We start from the raw sequence: 15,872 nt of genomic DNA, 5'->3' as shown, positions 1-15,872 counted from the left end.
TCAACTTATTAATTTCCATCTTCGACTTCAGGCCTGTTAGTTTCCTGTCTGAAAGCATTATTACTTTTGTCCATGTGGCAAAATAATTAGCATACAGATGAGCAGTGGCCCGGCGTCTGAGCGCCGGCAGAGGGAAGATGTGCAGTGGAAAGTTGATTGGATGAACGCGGAACAAATGGTAGGCGTTGAGGAGCCCCGCAAGAGTTCTGGGGCCGTGGAGCGGGGTGCGGGCTTTTCTGGGTGAGTCCCCGACATGGAAGGCAGGGTGGCTGCCGTGGGGACGGCTGCCTGCCAGACGCCGGCCTAGCCGAAGCGGCCGGGGGCTGCAGCCACAGATCATGCGTCTGGACCGCTCTGTTTTGCGATGCTCCAGGTTTCTCTTTGATGGTCCCTGCAGGTAAATATGTCCTGTCCTCCTTGTTGTTTCCAGAGCGGTGGCTCTGCTTCCCAAAGTGGAGCAAAGTTCAACTCCTCCTGGTCAGTAACAAAAGAACAGTCATTTGCTGCTGGTTTGGGGTGGATGCTCCATCCATCTTCCCGTGCCTGGGTCTGGAGTGAAAATTCCCCGTTTAGAGATTCCTGTGCTCAGAAACGTACAGCAGCCATTATTCAAGGTGTTTAATTAATATTTGCCGGAACAGTGTCTCCAGGCCAGTAAAATTCGCGAACGTTGTTTCAGGTGAAGCCCAGACATAATTAGTTTTGACTGGTGTATATTTTTCCTGGCCGGGAAGGGGATTTTAGCCAATTTAACCAGCAACTTACTGGAGATTGTGGAAACCGAACTCAAGTTTCTATTGATCTGTACGATCCATAGATAGGAAATATAAAAATCAGCACAGCCTCTGATACTTTCCGTTCTTTCCAGGGGAAAGAAAAATTGGAAGCTGGTTTTACAAACCAGTCTCCTGAGTTGGGAAATAACGGTAAGCCTGCTGGAACCCCAGTTCTCCATTGTCACCAGTGACACACATTTCTTATATAATTCTCTGGCTTTAAGACTGCAGTATGGGTGTTTCAGTGTCTAGTTAAATATACTTCCTTCTCCGGGAATTCACTGATAAATAGTTCTCTCTTGTTTTCATAATTTCTACTCTCCTTAAAAGGTAAGGTTTTCATTTTCACTGACCTAATTATTTCGCGTGTTTCTAAGGTGGAACTTAAGTAGGAATTATTACCCTCAAATCGTCTATTGACAGTTTCTTAAATATATCACATCACTTCGTGATTCTAGTTTGCTTTTATTTTTAGGCTTTCTTTTCCTTTTCTTTCTTTCTTTCTTTCTTTCTTTCTTTCTTTCTTTCTTTCTTTCTTTTTGAAAGAGTTGCTTCACTTTATTTAGCTGTTTGCTTTAGACAATGACAGCAACCATTTGACAGAAAATGCAACTTTTTGGAGGGTCATTTCTTGTGTTTTAAAAAAAAAACTCTGCCTTTCCGAAAAAAGAGAAAACTCTCTCCAGCAAACCTCAACCTCAACCTCAAACACAAGGTATCGGAAAACATATTAACCCTTTGTGGGAAGCTCCTGCCTGACGTTTGGCTTTGACCGTTTTCTCCTCATGCTGCAAGTTTGTGAATACTCACACTGAGCTGATTATCCATTTATTTTTTGCATAATAGACGGATGCTGTATTTTTGCATCTATGAATACGTATTATCATTTTTTCAATTTTATTTCTCAACTTGCTGGTAAACAAGAATGAGAAAACAGTTGACTTTTTTTATTTAACTCAGCAGTATTGAACAGCAAATTGTTCTCAGATTCCTGAATCTTAGCTAGAGGCAGGAAATATTTGTTCTTTTTCCATGCTAGATCTTATCTAAGCATTGAGCCAAGCTTTCTGTGATCAAAATGACTCCTTGTAGTTTGATGACAGGTTATAACTTTCTTGGGGCAAAACATGAGCATTAGTTTTTGCTCTCAATGTGTCCATTTACTAACAGAAGGGGACACTGGTGTGTCACCTACCAGTGTCTTCCTTTGTGCCCGGCTGGGTCTCAGAGTTGTAGCCCAGCTTGTTTTAAGGGCCAAAATTATGTCATATGAGTTTCCACTTGACAGACTCACTTTATGCCACTATCTGTCACATTAGCTCTCAGGCACCGTGGGGTTGGGAAGGGCTTGCCTTCAAAGACAATGAAAGAATAAAAGGTCCCACAGCTAGAAATATGGTGATGTGCACCTGCCTGGAAATGTGATTTCTAAGGGAATCTTTCTTGCTTCCCTCCTTCTTTCCTTTCTTGTTTCCTTTCTTGTTTCCTTCCTTCCTTCCTTCCTTCCTTCCTTCCTTCCTTCCTTCCTTTTTCCCTTCCTTCCTTCCTTCCTTCCTTCCTTCCTTCCTTCCTTCCTCCCTCTTAAATTTTTTTTGGTTTACCTCTACGGTTGGAGATCAACTTTGGAAAGAAAAGCAGCTTTCCATAGCAAATTTTTAAAGCAACGAGTGAGATGCCAAAACATTAGTGAAAGATCAGGCCCTCTCTGCCTCGCTGGGGAGGAGTGGTTGGTGCACGGGCAGCGGTGTGCCCTGAGGGGTCCGCTCTGCCTCAGGTGACAAGGGCCAGTCTCTGCCAGGGATCCCATTGATTGTGCATGAACATGGTGTAAATATTTTTATTTCAAGAGCTTGTTTTTGGCCTTATTTCTTTAACATTGTATACTACGATGTATTTTTGCACTCCCAGGAGTACTCAATTAATCTCTTCAAGGGTTTTGTGAGTGAGCGTGTGTATGTGTTTCTAAACCGCCGATATGACAGTGCTCTGTGCAAGCTGAAAGCCCTTGAGCCACTGGGTTAATACGTGCGCCGTGTCAACCTGCTTTGGATATATTTGTGCACCCATCAATAAAGCTGCAAGGAACTTTATGGCTCAATATTACACACCGACTGCTTTTGGCTAAAGTCTGACAGCTCCAGTCTCAAATTGCTTTAGAGAGAATGTCCTTAAGCTTACTGGACATTCGCTTGAAATATTTTCAGGTTTGGAATGTCAGCTCTACATCTCTAAATCAAACAACTCGTGAATTAATAATTTATGAGGCGGGGGCTCTTTTTAGTACATTGACAAAGATGTTCGTTCTAGGATTTCTAGTTTCAAACCCTGTTTTGGGTGGTATCTTCGTGCCATATCTCAACCTAGACTCGTGGTGTATTTGGATGGCCCTCAACAGAATGGCTTTCTGAAGTCAGTATCACCTCCCGATCTCAGGGCCTACTGTACCACTCAGCCCTGAAAGGGATAGATAGTTCTTAGAGCCTGACTTCAAATCTGGCCCCATCCCCTGCCACCCGGGCACATGTATGCCACTAGCCTGTGCCATCTGAACAGAAGCTGAGAGCACAGAGCATTGTCGCCATGAAACAATGCTAGCCAGACTGGTTGTGGAAATAATCGAGTCTGCAGGGCACCCCATAGAGAGCCATCAAATCAAGTCTGCTCTGGAGCTGTCTGCTAGATTGTGAACATTCAGAAATCAATGCTGCATCTGCTAGTGGACCCTCTGGTTCACTGAAACTCCCACCTGCCTAATGCATCTGGGCAAGAGCTTTTCAGAAACCAGTTTCCTTCAGGATAAATTTAATACGTCTTGAGGGCCAGGCAGAAGCAAATTGATTCTATCTTTGCACCAGGAAAACTCATAAACATCTGTAAGAACACAGATTTTCCACAACCCCGGATTAGGGGCTGCGATTTTGTGAAACAAGCCCAAGCCTACTCCCTTCATACCTCATGCCAGCATGGCATTTTTTAATTAGGAAGTTGATTAAAAAGGGCACGGTAGACCACGGATGTATGGTCCTTTGGCATCCATCCAGCTGTTGTCTGGGTCGTGGAAGGTACTAATCACCAGTTGCAGGGAAGAGGGGGAAATCGTCACAAGCCTGAAGGGTGGGAAGTTGCAATTGCCCTGATGTGTGTGCTGATGGCAGTTGGTCATAGCTTTACCCATGTCACCCTCTTTGCAGACAGACTTGCTGGCTTCCTTTACGACACAGTGATCATTTGCACTTTGGACACATGCTGTAACTGGGTGTATTGCACTGAGAGATTCTGTGGTTCCGGTCACTCAGGAGTCAGTATGACAGGTCCTCATTTTTGCATTTTCCAAATACGAGTGTATGTTTGACCTCCCATCCTGTAGTTTGGAGTGAATGGTGATAGTCGCCAGTGAGGGTTGTGCTGTTTATCTTCCAGGGTAACTGGGTTTTTTCTTTTATTCTTGTTTCTTCTTCCTAAGGGAAATTCCTGTCTTCACTGGCTTTGTTTAGGGCTTGAAGTATATTACCAGAAGAATAAAATTTTATGCCTAATCGTAGTGTTCCTATGGCCAGTGTGGTGTGAATGAGTTCCATGATATCAATTTACCCCTACCCATCCCACATGTTGTGTTGTATGGGCACTTTCCCAAGCCCAAGTTCACCAAAGGAACAGAAAGAGACATCCTCAGGGAGCTCAGACAAGCCGCTGGCACCGAGGCCACCATGTCTGGGGCGGACATTAACTCAGGTCAAGATCAGGGGACACGACTTCCACCATGGGAATTTCAGCTGCTGGGGTCGTGATTCTTTCTTTTGTTCTTTCTCATGGACCCTACTTGCACATTTATCAATTATGTTCAGACTCTGCATTTTAGAAGAGTTTAGTCAACAGCCTAGCTAGAGTCAGTGACGAGGATGGGCAGCCTGGGGGCTCCCTCACCATCTTCTCCTGCAAGAAAAAAACATCACAGTCGGTGTTGGGAATTGCAGGCATTGGTTCCTGAAACTCAGCTGCCCCTTCCTTCTTACCACTTGACTGAACACCTCATACAACGTGCACGCACTGAGCACCTAGTATGTCAAAAGAGCCAAAGAGGTGGAGATGACAGTTAAACTTCTGACCCACAGTGTTTCAGGGTGTGTGCATGTGTGCGTGTGCGTGTGCGTGCGTGCGCGCGCACACACACATTTTAGTACGTGTATATTCATGTATAATCTGTAAAATAAATATACAAATAGCTAATATTTTATATATTACATTTGCACAACATATATGTTATGTTACAAATACATAATATGTTATAGATTATATTTATAGATTGTATACAAATATATACTTACTTTAAATAAGTGTGTGTATACATATTTTTTTAAATATATATATTTCTGATAAAGGGCAGTCACAATTTCTTCCAGATCTACCTTCCCTTGAATATGTTTTGAAAGAGAGTGAACCCCTTTTCCGACTTAATGGTACAAGTGGAGTAAACACTGAGGTCCCTTCCTTAGATGATTAACACTTCAGGGGTCTGGGTGGTCATTCTGAGACTTAGCTCTCAATTACATAGCATTATATAATCACACTTCTTTACTCAATTAAATCTACGATTTGAGTTTGTCACCTTCTTACACAAATCTAGAGCTCAAGATTTGGACTTTGTGTGGGTTCTGCGTCCTTGGTCCTCACTCATCAGATTTCTAGGTTGACATCAGCCATCCTGTTATGGTGTGTGCAGTTAGGAGGGAAACAAGTCTCTGCTTACCTGGGAATGCACGAAACAGTGAGCAAAATGCTGTTTTGAGGAAGGAGTGCTGGCAAATGTCAGCTGTCTGATTTGCAGTTTCTGAACATCTCAAAGCTGTTGATCCCAGAGATCAACAACGGAACGTTTGAGTAGAGCGTGGCTAAGCCCCAGATTAGCGGCCGGGACCCAACCTCCCAAACAAACAGGAAGCTCCCCTGGTCCTGATTTCTCACCTCTGGCTTCCTCTGTGACATCAGCAGCCGGCACCACGCCAGCAGCGAGCCGGGCCCGGCTTGGTCATCCGCGGGCTCCCCGCTGGCTGAAGAGGCATCAGAAAGAGGACAGGACAGTTCAAATTGGAAACTGGTCATGCATTTCCGACCATTCAGATGACTCCCTGCCACATTTCCACTGAGTCAGACCTGACTGAACATACCTATCTGTTCAGAATTAAGAATCCGTGATTAAACCCTACCAAAGAAAAGTAAGGTTAGAAGTAGTGTTTTTATGGTCTCTCGGAGTCTGGGAATTTGAGTAACTCAGTCGCTGCAAAGCTGCATGTCTTTGCTTAAAAACAGAAGTCAGGGGCTACACGAAGCAGGACGTGCTGGTGGATGCTGGACACTTGTGTGTAACAGGAGGGGAATCTTAATAGTTGGCTCGGGCAAATTGCAGACTAATTTATGACTTGTTCCTTGGTTAACAAGGCACATTTTGTACAGAATTAACCCTTGGAATTTTCCACTGAGTTTATGTTCTAAATCTATCAGTGTCTTTTGTTGTTCTTTTCCTAATCCCAGGAATAAGGGTGGAGGTAGTTTCACTGCCCAAATGTTTTGGTTTTTGGGTTTTTTTTTTTTGTTTTTTTGTTTTAGCTAATATGCTGTTACTGGGGTTGTGTTAGCTCAAAAACAACCCTTTTCCCTAAGAGACCCACACCCGAAGTGCAAGCCAAGAAATGTTGTGTCTGTTCTCCAGGGAGGAGCTAACACACCTGTTTACAAATGGGCTGTGCCACCTGTTCATCTACTTTTAAAGTTAATGATCAAAACAGTACCCGATCAAGGGGTCACTGTGACAGGGAAGGCCGTCCCATTTGTGAGATTACAGGGGACCCCTCGTTCCTCATCCATAACATTGCATATGCTTTAAATTTTGCAAAAGTTGGGAAATACACTCAGCCTGTGACGAATACTCCACATCTTGGGTATTGACAATCCAGGGTTAGATGCCGGATACGTGTTAGGAGCATATGTACTTTACAGCTTCAAAATCCAACACGTGCAGATTGAATCATTTGTTGTAGCATAAGCATATTCCTGAGATGTGATGTTAGACAATCAACGTTAGAAAAATGGGTCTCTCTCTCTCTCTCTCTCTCTTAAAAACATTCAGTGTGGCATCTCCACTCCCTTCATCCTTCCTTCAACATGGCCCCACGTCTGTGCCCTTCTTCCCACTTAGATTCTCTCTGACTGGGGACTGTGCTCAATGGGGCCACTGACTGTCACTTTGGTGCAACACCATCACTGCTGGCTCGTGTCCCTGGATTTTCAGTTAGCAAAGGACAGGATCAGGAAGGCCAGGAATGGATTCCTTGACTGCTTTTGGAGGCTCTTCCAACGATAGACATGCCCTGCTGGTTTGATCATAGCAGTTATGTTGTACACCTTGTACAAGCTTCTGAGGAATCCCTCAATCTATTGAAAATGGCCAATGACACTAGGAAACTTCTCTTTCCAATTAGCTTCTTGGAGGGGATTTTCACCAAATATTATCCACTGTAGTCATCTTTTCTTTTCTTTTTTGTCCTCTTTATTTTCTCAGCGAGATTTGTTTGTCCATAGCCAACCCCTAGATAGTAACAGACAGCCCATGTGTGTCTTGGTGGGGTGGGAGGACCTCATCTCAGTTCACCTTCCTGATGATTTGGGGATGACTTTGAATAGGTCATTCCAGCGTTCTGGGTCCCAGAATCCTGGCTTCACATGAGGGGAGTGAACTCTGTCATTTCTCAGCTCCTTCCCCTTCTAACATTCTGTAATGGTGTTTGCCATTCTCATGCACAGCCTGCTCCGGGAAGGTGTCGCTGCAGGGTGATGGGGCTCCGCGCTTGTGGCAGTGCCCCTGACAGAGGGCAGCACCTCCCAGTCCTTGTCTGGGGTGCTGTTGCGGAGAAGAGCAGGAAGCAAGCCTAACACCAGCACCCTGGAAAATTTAGAGGAGGCATTATTTTTGATTGATGGGTCTAATCAAGGACTGCCAAGGTCAGCTGAATTTTCCCAGAACTCATCCAATCAAACTTCTTGATCATCTTGAAAAACCACTGGATCTTGTGTGAAACTCAAATGTGTAGCTGAAAACTAACTCTAAGTTGTTTTATCTCTTGATTTTATCCATTTTGTGACTATGGTCTTATTTTACTTTGGCAAGAATTCTCTTCTGGCCATTATAGCGGGTGAGTTGTCCTGAGAAGATTCACAGAAATGTACGTGCTGTCGTGGCTCTGTCATTCCTGCTTTGTTTCTCTTGACTCCATCGGATTGTGGTGGATCTTCTTCACCTGTCATGATGGAGGAAGGGCAGTGTCTGCAGTTCATATCACTAAGCTTGATGCTTAAGGACACGGACCCATTGGCTTTATGTCTCGCCTTTCCTTTCTGGAAGCAGTGTTTACATAGTAGTAACAGCCAGGGAAAAGCAGCCTAATCAGAACACATTTATAGCAGCTAAAATGTGTTACACAACCCATGTCCTACTTCTGGTACCCTGAAGCACCCAGAACGACACACAAGATCTTGTGGGTCCAGACGAACACTGGGTTTTTACCACCGTGCTCCATGGCACGTGATCTTCCCCAGCTTAAAATAGTCCTCACAAAATCCTGGTAGAGTATACAAGAACATTAAACCTTCATGGGAAGGGAAATAAGAGAAGCCAAGCCCATGGGCGAGGTTAGACAGCTCACCCTGTGCACACCTCAAACAGATTCCTCACCAGCTCACAGAAGCCGTTCCAGCCTCTCCAGATGTCTCGTACCAAAGAGCTTCCTTGGGGAAAATTCAACGGAAGATGTGTCCCACTTAATAAAACAATCCACTCTTTCAAGAGCTCAAAATGTGGAACTTCTAAGTTTTTGGCAGTGTTTCTCACACCAGAAGCAGTGGAGAAACGCCATGAAGGAAAGTCAGTGTGGGCATGCAGGGAAAGGGCAGTGGACACAGGCACGGAGAGATAGGAAGTGAAAGGAAGAGGAGATTAAAAAAAGGGGGGAGAAACGCACAGGCAGTGGAGACATGCCAAGAAGCACAGCTCAGCTCTTTGCAGCTCAGTCTTAAAGTGGGACATCGTACAGCTAAACCAACCAGCAAAGTCATACTTGCACTGGACCAAAAGTTCAGGAGTGATTCTTTAAAAGTTTTTTATTTATTTGTTTTGAATATCTGTTTTGAGCATGAGTGGGGGAAGGGCAGAGAGAGGGAGAGAGAATCCTAAGCAGGCTTCACACTCATCACAGAGCCTGATGCAGGGCTTGACCCCATGACCCTGGGATCCCAAGACCCTGATCAAGAGTCGGACGCTTAACTGACTGGGCTACCGAAGCACCCTAAAAAGTTCAGTGGGTTAAGTGACAAGCACCATTCCCCTCTTCATACAAATCCAAACTGTTTATATATTATATTGAAATACCAATGAAAATAGACTGCCAGGTTTTGGCTATAATAACCAGGTTATAATAACCTAACACTTAGCTACCAAATGTGCCACACTGACTGCTTTACTTATGAACTATATCATGTAAAACCCACAAGAATTTATAGTATTGTAGGTATTCTTATTAGCTCCATAATCATAAGAAGCAAAATAGCATATTCATGAAAGAATTCAGATTATTAAAGATATATACCGTTTAAGAAAACAAATCACCAAGTGCAAAGCTTTTTATTACACAAGAGTGGAATTGATGGCTCCCTGGATGTGCAAGTTAGCACTTGTTCTGGCTGATGGTTAATGGCTTTAAGTAGACCCAGCACTTCTTTACTGAATGTCTATAGGGGCAAGCACTGAACTAGGGGTGCAGCATAGTCCTTGCCCTTATGAGCTGAAAATCTGGGGATGCCTGGGTGGTTTACTAGGTTAAACAGCCGACTCTTGATCTCAGCTCAGGTCATGATCTCATGGCTCATGGGATCGAGCTTGAAGTTGGGCTCTGCACTGAGCCTGCTTGGCATTCTCTTTCTCTCTCTCTCTCTCTCTCTGCCCCTCCCCCATGCTCTTACTTGCTCTTTCTTTCTCTCTCTCAAAATAAATAAATAAACTTAAAAAAATCTTAAATAAAATTAAAAAAATTAAAAACTGGGGCGCCTGGGTGGCGCAGTCGGTTAAGCGTCCGACTTCAGCCAGGTCACGATCTCGCGGTCCGTGAGTTCGAGCCCCGCGTCAGGCTCTGGGCTGATGGCTCGGAGCCTGGAGCCTGTTTCCGATTCTGTGTCTCCCTCTCTCTCTGCCCCTCCCCCGTTCATGCTCTGTCTCTCTCTGTCCCAAAAATAAATAAAAAAATGTTGAAAAAAAAAAATTTAAAAAAAAAAATTAAAAACTAAAAATCTAGTTGAGGACACAAAATACAAATACAGACAAAGTTAAATAGCAACAAACACACAAAAATGTTCATGGACAATCAAGGGACCAGGAGAAACATTGCATGTTGCTTGGTGATCACCCACCTCGGTGGTGCAGAGGACCTGTGAGGAGAGTACAGAAAGATGTATGGGTCCTGTGGGCCACGTGGCCATTGGAACCTCATAAACAGGTCGCATTTGGACCTATTGTTGAAAACAAAAGTAATTTGGCTATGTGGGGAACAAGGAGAAGGCTTCCTGTATTAACATAAACATAGTGAAAGCACTAAAGACAGGTGATGCTCTGAATTGTTGTTACCCAGTGACATCTGACGGTGGTGGCTCATTTTGTTATGTTATGCATGGTCTGCATGTGATTTCCAGTGGCATCTGGGGACTTATACCTACAGATAAGTGGGTAACAGTTCCATTTCAAAAATTAGTCATAGTTTGCTTTTTATTTTATTTTTTAAAGTTTATTTATTTATTTTGAGAGAGAGAGAGAGAGAGAGAGAGAGAGAGAGAGAGAGAGAGAGAGAACTTGAGCAGGGGAGGGCCAGAGAGAGAATCCCAAGCAGGCTCCACACCATCAGTGAGAGAGAATCCCAAGCAGGCTCCACACCATCAGTGCAGAGCCCGACACGGGGCTCAGTCTCACAAATGGTGAGATCATGACCTGAGCCAAAACCAAGAGTCGGATGCTTAACTGACTGAGCCACCCAGGTGCCCCCATAGTGTGCTTTTTAAAAACTTTTCATAAATACATGTCATTTTATTTTATGATCTAAATATGTGACAATCTAGAGATTTATTGTTTTTCCTGAATGGTTAACAAAAAGATTAATGACATTTAATCTTGTGGCATTTACAAATAATTCCATGAGACTAATCATAAAACTGTCTTAAAAAACATTCAAGGAAATAATGGGACCAGGTATTTCTTTTTTGCTCTAGAAATGTCCATGTGTGAGTAGGAATTTCTCTCTCTTTTCTTTTTCTCAGAGAAAGAGGTGTGTTGTAGAGATAAATATACGACAAACTCTATAACAGAGTGAGGGTTGAACCAGAAATGTTTTTTATATTGTGAGTGAAGATAAGCCATTCGATTTAGGCTCTGATATGGCTTTCAAATTAATAATAACTTACTCCTTCTATATTAAGACTGAATGTAAACATGACTCACAGAATGTATAATATCTCCAAAAGTAACAATGCAAATGATGTCTCCCCCTTCCTTTGTTTCAGGATAGAACCACAGCAAGGTTGCCGTTTGGCACTTTAAAGTAGATTTGGAGCTTTACTACCAGTAAACGTGTCACTCCCATCCTGAAAGCTTCGCTAAGGTCCGCCATGGCCTCCAGTTGGGTCTTTCCCGTAATAGCTCTCTGAGCCTTTGTCCTCCTCACACGTCCCCAACTTTCCCAAGAAATAGTTATTTCAAGCTAATTTACAAACTGAAATCGTGTTTCATTAAAGCCTCTCTGGGAGTGTCACACTTACTGTCCACCTTCAGATCTACTGTCTCGTGAGCTTTGGGCCCCAGCGGGGGGCTCAGCCCACAGTGACCACTGTGGCCACCTCCCCCAGACACAGCAGGTAGGATTGGAAAGAGCGTGCGTGAAGAGCCTGACAGCCAGGGGTTACACCTGATCTCCAGGTTCGTTTTTTATCAACCAAGATTTCCAGAAAGGAAAGTGCTGAATTTTATCAGTTTTGTGTTTCACAAAAGGACAAGACCACAGTAAAAATGTGCCACTTTCTCCCCGCTTTCTTCTCTGACATGTTGGAGATTTGTGCATGTGGGGCCCGAAGCCCTAATTCACATTTGCCCTGAAAGGAATATAAACATGTAAGTAACTATTCAAGCTCCCAGTGCATCCCGGGTCCATTCCTTCCGCGTCTCCTTGATGCCCAGGCCAGTCCCCACTGTTTCCTCTGCTGCATTTCCCCTTGTCAAGCAATGGGTCCTCGACCATTAGCCAGGCTGCCAAGGAGCTAAGAAAAGCCCTTCTGTCTGTCTTTATTCTTCCCTCCTTCCCCTCAGCCTGCTCCTGACCAGGAACCCCCTCCCCCCCACCCCGGATCCCTGTCCTCGGTGTCCCCTGTGTCCTCACGGGGCCTCCCACAGAGTTTGCATGACATGCCCTTCATTCAATGACTGTCCCCTTCTGTCATTGGGTACCCAGTACAGGCTTCGTTTCTGTCTCTGTGGGCTCTAGAGATAGCAAGAATGGACACTGGGATGAAACTATCAAAAGAAGCTACTGGTGATGAAGACCCTTAGAAAACCTCAGACGTGCTATATTCCGGGGGGAAGGTGATGGGGGATACACTGCAGTCCTAGTTGTCAGTTGTCAAGAAGAGGAAATGAGCCAGTCAGACACCAGAGGGAGAAGCCACAGGAAGTGGAAAGGCTGGTCACACATGGAAGTGGGAACAGAGTGGGAAAGGGAGGGGCCCAGAAGCTTGAACTGCTCCTGGGTGACTCTGCAGGCTTGGAACCCCAGCTCTTGTCTTGTGCTCGTGTTTCCCCTTGATCCATCTTTCCTGAAAACTCCTTTTCTGACCCCCCACTCCGCCCGGTGAGTAAGGTAGCACCCCCACCCGTGGTCTAGAATTGCAGTCCGCACGGCCATCCATAAATCTGAGCTTGTTTGCAGCCGAGTGGCTCCGTCACACACACAATTAGATCCTGCATACTTGTAACTGAGCCTTATGATTCATATGCATTACAGGCTAAGACATGAGCTCACCCGAGGACCTAACGAATGCAAGGAAATGCACTTGGAATCCCAAATTCTTTGTGCACACACCATTAGTAAATTGAAGCTGCTGCACTGAGTTAGTGGCGCTCAGAAAGTTTTTGCTGGGCCAATTTGGTTAAGTAATCCCAGAACAAAGATCCAAGCTTTTTCTGGTAGAATAGGTCTGCTCCTGAACCCTTCGCAACATGGCGCCTTGATGTCAATCTTAACACCTGAAGTAAATAGGCACACTGCATGTGTTTAATTGGGCTGGTCTGTCACAGGTAGGGGCAGAGGGCTTATTGTGCTTCCCCAGTTTGCCCAGCCACCCCCCACCCCAATCCAGGTGCCAGACCAGCAGGAGGATCGAAGGCACTGGGGGCGGAGGTGCTGGCTTCCCCTGAGTGAGCACAACTCTGGAACATCCAGTCACCCTGACTGCAACCTGACTGAGGCCCCCATGTGGTGTGCCACAGCTGCCTTTCCCTCATTGTCTAGATGATGATGTCTCCCTCATCCTCTAGATGATATTGTCTCCTCATTCTCTAGATGATGATGTCTCTCTCATTCTCTAGATGATGTTGTCTCCTCATTCTCTAGATGATGATGTTGTCTCCTCATTCTCTAGATGATGATGTTGTCTCCTCATTCTCTAGATGATGATGTTGTCTCCCTCATTCTCTACATGATGTTGTCTCCTCATTCTCTACATGATGTTGTTTCCCTCATTCTCTAGATGATGTTGCCTCCTCATTCTCTAGATGATGATGTTGTCTCCTCACTGTCTAGATGATATTGTCTCCTCGTTCTCTAGATGATGATATTGTCTCTTCATTCTCTAGACTATGTCGTCTCCCTCATTCTCTAAACTATGTCGTCTCCCTCATTCTCTAGATGATGTCATTCCTTCATTCTCTAGATGATGTCGTCTCCTCATTCTCTAGATGATGTTGTCTCCTCATTCTCTGGATAATGATGTTGTCTTCATTCTCTAGATGATGTTCTCTCCTCATTCTCTAGATGAAGTTGTTTCCCTCATTCTCTAGGTGATGTTGTCTGGTACTTCATTTACCTCCAGGAAGGCCTTTCTAGGGCTCTCACTTCTACTCATTCACAATCAATTCTATTGTGCATCTCCATCTGGGGAGCCCTTTCTGTTACACAAGGTGAACTGAGAATGTTTATCAGAAGAGGCAGAACGGTAATCTGCCCCAGGCTACTCGGCCACATCCTTGTCCAGATACATCAGCTCTGAAGGCACAGGTCAGACACAAACGTGTGTGTGATGTGGTCTGGAGGAAACTGCAGTGTGGTCCACGTCTTCCTCCTCATGCTCCATCAGCTACGATTTACCTTCAGCCTCTTTTCTGATTCCTGTGGGATCTTGGTGATCAGGATCTTATGTTCCTCATTTGTCGCATGCAGTCTTGATATCAGCTCCCACTGGCCCTGTGAAGATCAGGGGTCTGAGGGACCAAAACTGACAGTTAAGGGTGGAGAGGCATGAGAGGGGCTGTGTGCAGCTGGGATGACACATCAGCATCTGGCGGCTTAACCCAATGAGTATAGTGTGTTCACAGATCAGATGCAGTAGGGAGTTTCTTCTTTTTTCTATGGTTTTACCAATTACTTTTGTTGTTGTTATTGTTGGCTGTGGCCAGAGGGATTTCCTGGGAACCCCCTTCCTGCTGAAATTCTTACACTTCTTCTTTCATCCATTCCTTTAACCAAATCTTTACCATATTAGATGCTGTGGGTTAAAAGAAAGTGAGTCAGAACTACCCTCTTTCCTCGGAAATTTTATACACCAATAGGGAAGAAAAGAAAAATTTATAAATGTCTATAATATGATTTGGAACCTGATAAAAAAGATGAGGGACTATAAATTAAGTGTTACAATGTTCTCAAAGGAGGGAGAGGCTGTGTCAGGCAAGGCTGGGGCGGAGGTGGGGGGAATTACATGAAAAACATAGTATTTGAGACAATCCCTGAAGAAAAAGTAGGATTCTAGTGGATAATTATAGAATAGGGGGGAAATTCAGGCAGAGAAAATCAGGTGAGAAAGCTCGTGGGGAAGAATGCACATGGGTTTTCTGGGGGCCTGTGGAGACCCCCCCATTTGGAAGAGAGGACAGGGTCTATGCAGAGGTGCACAGCAAAGAGCAGCCTTGAAGCACAGGTAGGGGCAGGTCACACTGGGTCGTGAGTGTCACACTTACAAGAGTCTACATGAGACGAGATTAGGACTTTGTTCTCCAGATAATGGGAAATTACTGAGGGTTTTTGTGTGGTTGAGTGACAAGGCCAGAGCTATTCTTTGGGATAATTAATCTGGCAGCCAATCAGTGGCTACTTCCTGCCAATTCTGTCTCTAAAATAGCTCTTCCAACTGTTCCGTCCTTCCATCCCTTCTCCCACTCCTTTGGAGTAGACTGTCATTATCTTTCTCCCGGACTGTTGGAGTAGCCTCGAACGCCACCCCCTTCGCACGCACACACTTGCACGTACATTCTGTATTCTGCTTTTGCATTGTTGTTCCAAAGTACAGCTTTGGCATATTCCTGCTCAAACAGCACCAGGGTCTTACTTCCTGCAGAATCCAACCCAAACACCATATCCTACCAGTGGAGGTGGTTCCCCACCCGCTCTTACATGTCCCTTCCATCGCCGTCCATCACTGCACCATCCAAGCCAGACCCGGAGTGCAGGGAGGAGCTTGGCTGTCCACCCACCGTGCTCTGACTGTTCACACTGTCCCTTCCAGCCACAGTGTTCTTTCCTGGCACCTGTGAAAACACATCCTGTCCACCCTTGGAAGGCTGGTGCAAATGCCACTTTCCCACAAAGCCTTTCCTACTCTGTCCCAGAGGAAACCAAGCCATCTTGCCTCGAACCGTTACAAGGTGTATTTTGTACAAGGTATAAATACCTTGCATTTATAGTTATTTATGGAACACTGTAACCTCCCCGTGTGAGGCGATGAAATGCACTCTTCATGGTGTGT

The 15,872-nt window shown here is 44.9% G+C and overlaps 1 protein-coding gene across 22 annotated transcripts in view; it reads left to right on the top strand.

The window, feature by feature from the left end:
* Window positions 1-15,872, top strand: part of MYT1L (myelin transcription factor 1 like) — a 430,813-nt gene that overhangs the window by 6,833 nt on the left and 408,108 nt on the right. The window contains exon 1 of one of the 22 annotated variants that reach the window (XM_058682388.1): window positions 33-178. The exons of 19 other annotated variants lie outside the window; for them this stretch is intronic. The gene's annotated coding sequence lies outside the window, so the exon portion shown is untranslated. Of the gene's footprint in view, window positions 1-32; window positions 179-234; window positions 398-1,087; window positions 1,107-15,872 lie in introns of those variants that run through there. 2 more of the 22 variants (XM_058682386.1, XM_058682390.1) reach the window with 2 other exon arrangements.

The sequence above is a fragment of the Neofelis nebulosa genome, chromosome 9, assembly GCF_028018385.1.
Source record: "Neofelis nebulosa isolate mNeoNeb1 chromosome 9, mNeoNeb1.pri, whole genome shotgun sequence".
NCBI classification, from domain to species: domain Eukaryota; kingdom Metazoa; phylum Chordata; class Mammalia; order Carnivora; family Felidae; genus Neofelis; species Neofelis nebulosa.
Note: the sequence above shows the minus strand (reverse complement) of the source record. Positions and strands in the feature narration are given on the sequence as shown.